At 41.8% G+C, this 7,182-nt stretch overlaps 1 long non-coding RNA gene across 1 annotated transcript; it reads right to left on the bottom strand.

Moving 5' to 3' along the window:
• Window positions 1–1,928: 1,928 nt before the first annotated feature.
• On the bottom strand, window positions 1,929–4,268 carry LOC145866109 (uncharacterized). The gene is made up of 2 exons (XR_014383151.1): window positions 4,128–4,268; window positions 1,929–3,763 (listed from the first exon to the last, which is right to left on the bottom strand). It is a non-coding gene; the product is annotated as an uncharacterized LOC145866109 (long non-coding RNA).
• Window positions 4,269–7,182: the final 2,914 nt, after the last annotated feature.

Here is a 7,182-nt window from a genome sequence, read left to right as displayed (position 1 = left end):
ACTTTACACATCAGCTATCTGAGCAGCTAACCGATCGCTGCAGCTGTACATAGTCCATCTGTAAATATCCCACCCAATCTACCTACCTCATCCCCATATTGTTTTTATTTACTTTGCTGCTCTTTTGCACTCCAGTATCTCTACTTACACATCATCATCTGCTCATCTATCACTCCAGTGTTAATCTGCTAAATTGTGATTACTTTGCTACTACGGCCTATTTATTGCCTTACCTCCTCAAGCCATTTGCACACACTGTATATAGACTTTCTTTTTTCTTTTGTGTTGACTGTACGCTTGTTTATTCCATGTAACTCTGTGTTGTTGTTTCTGTCGCACTGCTTTGCTTTATCTTTGCCAGGTCGCAGTTGTAAATGAGAACTTGTTCTCAACTGGCCACCTGGTTAAATAAAGGTGAAAAAAAAGATCCTATATCATAATGAATCAGATTACATGGAGAGGGGGAACCTGATCCTAGATCATAATGAATCAGATTACATGGAGAGGGGGGGACCTGATCCTAGATCATAATGAATCAGATTACATGGAGAGGGGGGACCTGATCCTAGATCATAATGAATCAGATTACATGGAGAGGGTGGACCTGATCCTAGATCATAATGAATCTGATTACATGGAAAGGGGGGACCTGATCCTAGATCATAATGAATCAGATTACACGGAGAGGGGGACCTGATCCTATATCATAATGAATCAGATTACATGGAGAGGGGGGACCTGATCCTAGATAATAATGAATCAGATTACATGGAGAGGGGGACCTGATCCTAGATCATAATGAATCAGATTACATGGAGAGGAGGGACCTGATCCTAGATCATAATGAATCAGATTACCTTCCCTATACTCCACTCCTCTCCCCTATCTTCCCTATAACCCCCCCCCCCCCCCCCCTATTATGTTGGACCATCATGTTTATTTGTTTGAATCTTGTCTTTGTTTGTGATCAGGTCAGAAGAGAATGACTCCACAACCCAAGAGGCCATGGAGCAGCTGTGATCAGGTTAGAAGAGAATGACTCCTCAACCCAAGAGGTCCTGGAGCAGCTGTGATCAGGTTAGAAGAGAATGACTCCTCCACCCAAGAGGTCCTGGAGCAGCTGTGATCAGGTCAGAAGAGAATGACTCCTCAACCCAAGAGGCCCTGGAGCAGCTGTGATCAGGTTAGAAGAGAATGACTCCTCAACCCAAGAGGCCCTGGAGCAGCTGTGAGAGAGCAGCAGTGTGGAAGCATTTGGGGAAATTTAAAGAAGGTTTCCTGGAAAAGAGGATTGACTGTTATGTAAAGGGTCAGAGCCCCTGAGTGGACAAAATATTAAGGATACCTTCCTAATATTGAGTTACGCCTGGTCAGTTTGTCATGGAAAGAAAAGTGTCCTTAATGTTTTGTGTTAATTACATAATAATTATACATTTATGGATTGTTTTATGTAGCCTATTGTTTTCTTTTTATTCAACCTGCCATCTACCCACCTGGGGACTGAGGGTTATGAGAGAACCCCCACATCACTAGCTTGCATGTTTTGCAGTCTTGTAAAGATAAGGAGGGGACGACTGGGAGGCAGGTTGGCATTTATTGTTATGAATCTTGTCCTGGAGGCAGGTTGGTATTTATTGTCATGAATCTTGCCCTGGAGGCAGTTCAGCAAAGTATCCCTTAGCTGGCACAGGCACAAAGTAATACAATCCGATTTTAATCCTAACCTCAACCCTAACCACACTGCTAATCCTTCCCTTAAATTAAGACCATAAAACAACATTTTCCACAGCCAATTCTGACTTTGCAGCTGACATATCTAGAGGAAATCGCACAGTTCTGCCTCCAGGTCAAGATTCATGACAAACGTCAACATGAGACAGGGAGAAGCAATGTAAAAATCAATAACGAAATTGTTTCCACTATTAACATGATTTTTCTTGTTTCAAGTATGTTTTATTATGAAAAGTACAATATAACCATGTATACTTGTACAACTATGGAGCGTATGTCCACATATAATTGTACAATTAGTTTTTCCAACATAAAAGACAAGAAATGATCACATTGGTATTTTAACGGTGTTATTGTAAGAGTTTAAATGTTTAAACAGAGGATACATCTAAAACAGGATAAAACAAGTGCAGTATGTTGTGAGAATGTTACTTTAACGTCGACTCATAACGTCACACTATAACTTCATGGGAGTCTTGTGGAAAGACTGCATGTTGTTTTGGGTGGATTGAGTGACGTCTTCATCAACATTTTGCAGAATATTCTGGTAATATTTTCACCTCTTGTCGGCTGCAGACATTCATAAGGAGTTCCAGTAGTTTATTTGCCATTTGCAGGTATTAAAAGTAATACATACATTGTAATTCCTTGTTGGATCTCTCTCACATACAGGACAGTACATACCAGAGGAGGCTGCTGAGGGGAGGACGGCTCATAATAATGTCTGGAACAGAGTGAATGAAATGGAACACATGGAAACCACGTGTTTGATACCATTCCACTTATTCCACTCCAGCCATTACAAGCCTGTCCTCCCTAAATAAGGTCCCACCAACCTCCTGTGGTACAAACACAAACAGTAAAATATATCATAAAAAATGCAAAGTGGTAAAAGATCAGAAAATATTACAAGCCTGTCATGTGTGAGTGTCCAGTGTGTGTTTGTCCATTGTGTGTCAGTGTCTGTGTGTGTTCAGTGTGTGTGAGTGTGTGTGTGTTCAGTGTGTGTGTGTGTTCAGTGTGTGTGTGTGTCAGTGTTTATGTGTGTCAGTATGTGTGTGTGTGTGTCCAGAGTGTTTGTGTGTGTGTATCCAGTGTGTGTGTATGTGTGTGTGTCCTGTGTATTTGTGTGTGTCTAGTGTGTGTGTGTGTGTGTGTGTGTCCAGTTTGTGTCCAGTGTGTGTGTGTGTGTGTGTGTCTTTGTCTGTGTCCAGTGTGTGTGTGTGTGTCCGGTGTGTGTGTGTGTCCGGTGTGTGTGTGTCCAGTGTGGGTGTGTGTGTCCAGTGTGTGTGTGTCCAGTGTTGGTGTGTGTGTCCAGTGTGGGTGTGTGTGTGTCCAGTGTGTGTGTGTGTGTGTCCAGTGTGTGTGTGTGTGTGTCCAGTGTGTGTGTGTGTGTGTGTGTGTGTGTGTGTGTGTGTGTGTGTGTGTGTGTGTGTGTGTGTGTGTGTGTGTGTGTCCAGTTATTATTTCAGGGACACTGAGGATTCATAATCAACCCCAAACCCTGGATAGAGGGGCTCAGTGAATGTGGAGGTGAATGTGATCAGGTGGGTCAGGGTGTCAGAGGAGGCTCTATAGAAGGACAGAGTGCCGGCTGACCAGTCCAGATACACTCCTACTCTGTGGGAGCTGGAGGAGGGGACGTCTATGGTAGTGGAGTTATTATTATACCAGCTGGAGGAGGGGACGTCTATGGTAGTGGAGTTATTATTATGACAGGCAATGTAACTGTTGTCATAGCAGAACAGACTCCAGGACTTGTCATTACATCCAAGATAACAGTCATAACCCCTTCCTCTCCTGCTGATTCCTTTATATGCCACTCCTATATCAGCCCCCCCACTCCTCTCTACCTCCCAGTAACAGCGCCCAGTCAGACCCTCTCTACACAGCACCTGTTTAATGTCCTTAAATCTCTCTGGGTGATCAGGATACGGCTGCTTCTCTCTCCTACATGTCACCTTTCTGTTCTCCTCAGACAGAGAGAGGAGTCTGTTTACTGTGTTTGGGTCCAGTGTGAGATCACAGACATCTGATGGATGAAACCAGACACATTATTAGAAATCATCATCATTCACATTAGAATGTTAATAACTCACTTTTCACTAATTCATTTAATGTAGATGTTTCTAGGTATCAAAAGGAGAAGTTAAGGTAACTTGAGACTTGTTGAATGATCACATGTTATACTGTATGGTAATATAAAACACACTTATTCACATTAATTACACACACACACACATCAACTCTTTGTAAACGTTGGTGTCCCTGATTTCTGCTTCTGTAGAACTACAGATGATATTTAACATGACCAAGTCAGTAATGATGGTGGTCTTTGACTTAACTTGAATTAAGACTTATTCTTAGTCATATTCTTCACAGCAGTCAACACTCACATTTTCTAAGTCCAGGTTTCATTCTGTTCTCTCCACCATGTTCCACACTGTAGCGGTAAGCAGAAAAACAGACAGTCATTGAGGGATACACCTGAACTCACACTCACACACACACACACACACACACACACACACACACACACACACACACACACACACACACACACACACACACACAACTTTGTCCAAGTGGAGTTCAGAATGTTTGTCTTAACTAGCCTGAAAAGTCAAACATGTCTGATATGAACATTGACATAAACCCTCCACATACTTGAGTTTCTCCAGTCTGCAGTGTGGATCCTCCAGTCCAGCAGAGAGCAGTCTGACTCCTGAGTCTCCTGGGTGATTGTAGCTCAGGTCCAGCTCTCTCAGGTGTGAGGGGTTTGACCTCAGAGCTGAGACCAGAGAAGCACAGCCTTCCTCTGTGACTCCACAGCCTGACAGCCTGCAAAGAGTCAAATCATATTAAAACCACACTGCTATTCTTTGGTGGTGAAAATAGTGGCAGTATATTTCTTCAACATATTCAGATATATCAGTGTCATGAAACCTTCCATATCTATTCATAAATTAATGTATCACAATATAAATTACAGATTATCAAAGTTTTGCCTGCAGATAGAAACATGTATAGTACAAATATTTGAGTAGACTGACCAGACCAGTTTAAAAGCAGTATCAGTCAAAAGACAGACAGTGAGGTATCAGATTAAGATTGTATTGAGTATACAGTCCACATCATATCTATTTTGACAGTGAAGATAACATTTTAAATGTGGCTCTAAACTCCAACATTTTGGATTTCAGATCAAATGTTTCATATGAGGTGACAGTATATAATCCTCCTGTGAATGATAGTTTTTGCCTGCCTCACTAATGATGCCTTTTGCCGTTTCCCTGCCTGTACTGTTGCCTTTTTGGACCCCCTGTGTATGACCTTCTGCCTGCCCCTGGACCCAGCTACCTGCCTCCTCCTGTGGTCCTTTACAATAAACACCTGCTGAGCCCTGCGCTTGAAACCAGCTCTCTGTCTCCCATCGTGTTCATTACAGATGGTGACTGGAGTCATTTTATTTACAAGTGAGTAGATAACATGTTTCTAAACACTACTAAAAGCATCCTGATGATGCCATGATTAAGAAAAATCATGAATGAATCATGAATAATAGTGAGAAAGTTACAGAAGCTACAACAAAACATGCTAACCTCTCACCATTACCAATAACAGAGGATACAACAAAACATGCTAACCTCTCACCATTACCAATAACAGAGGATACAACAAAACATGCTAACCCCTCACCATTACCAATAACAGAGACTACAACAAAACATGCTAACCTCTCACCATTACCAATAACAGAGACTACAACAAAACATGCTAACCTCTCACCATTACCAAGAACAGAGACTACAATAAAACATGCTAACCTCTCACCATTACCAATAACAGAGACTACAACAAAACATGCTAACCTCTCACCATTACCAATAACAGAGGCTACAACAAAACATGCTAACCTCTCACCATTACCAATAACAAAACATGCTAACCTCTCACCATTACCAATAACAGAGGCTACAACAAAACATGCTAACCTCTCACCATTACCAATAACAGAGGCTACAACAAAACATGCTAACCTCTCACCATTACCAATGTATTTATTTATAAGCACCTCACATTGTGGTTACTCACTACTTGGTAGATATTCCCTCAGCGAAGTATGGCAGTTCCATGCAGGTTTCCTCACCAAGTCCAAGGCAGCACAGCTACCCATGCAGACAGTACTCCTTAGTAACCGATATCCCCATGGCAACACAAACTCGTTTAGCTTCCCAAGCAATTATCTCCCGGTGTCACACGATGCTAGGCTAACCTCTAGCTGGCTAATACCTCCACGACGAGACGGTAGATTCAGGCTTTACTAAGTTTTAACTAAATTATAACAACTCTTTTATTAAATAAAACATGTATTTCCCTTCATGTCTTAGTAGCTATGGGTTTTGTTGTAGTTCTGTCGTCTTCTTTTATAATTTTTCTTCACCAACCGTCCTGAGGTAAAACGTCCATCCTTTCATCAACGTCTTTTTCCCTCCCGTTAACCAGGTCAACTCCCATTGGCCACAACTTAACAAGCGACCTTATTGGTCAAAACGTAAACTTCAAAGTAAAACAAACTATTCACTTATACATTAAATAAATATTACTTCAAAAAGCATAATGCATTAACAACATTACAGTTTAGGAGCAATTCAATCATCTTTTAAATATAATACCAATTAATTATAACAAATAAACTCAATACTTGGTTCAAACAAGGGTATTACACAAACATACAGTCAATAATACAGTAGAAAAATAAGACTATATACAATGTGAGCAAATGAAGTGAAATAAGGGAGGTAAAGGCAAACAAAGGCCATGGTGGCAAAGTAAATACAATATAGCAAGTAAAACACTGGAATGGTAGATATGCAGTGGAAGAAAGTGCAAAGTAGAAATAATGGGGAGCAAAGGAGCTAAATAAATAAATACAGTAGGGGAAGAGGTAGTTGGGCTAAATTATAGATGGGCTATGTTCAGGTGCAGTAATCTGTGAGCTGCTCTGACAGCTGGTGCTTAAAGCTAGTGAGGGAGATAAGTGTTTCCAGTTTTAGAGATTTTTGTAGTTCGTTCCAGTCATTGGCAGCAGAGAACTGGAAGAAGAGGCGGCCGAAGGAGGAATTGGCTTTGGGGGTGACCAGAGAGATATACCTGCTGGAGCGCGTGCTACAGGTGGGTGCTGCTATGGTAACCAGTGAGCGGAGTTAAGGGGGGACTTTACCTAGCAGGGTCTTGTAGATGACCTGGAGCCAGTGGGTTTGGCGACGAATATGAAGCGAGGGCCAACCAACGAGAGCGTACAGGTCGCAGTGGTGGGTAGTATATGGGGCTTTCGTGACAAAACGGATGGCACTGTGATAGACTGCATCCAATGTATTGAGTAGGGTATTGGAAGCTATTTTGTAAATGACATCGCCGAAGTCAAGGATCAGTAGGATCGTCAGTTTT

Source organism: Salmo salar, unplaced genomic scaffold (genome assembly GCF_965601325.2).
Source record: "Salmo salar unplaced genomic scaffold, fSalSal1 ptg000129l, whole genome shotgun sequence".
Classification (NCBI taxonomy): domain Eukaryota; kingdom Metazoa; phylum Chordata; class Actinopteri; order Salmoniformes; family Salmonidae; genus Salmo; species Salmo salar.
Note: the sequence above shows the minus strand (reverse complement) of the source record. Positions and strands in the feature narration are given on the sequence as shown.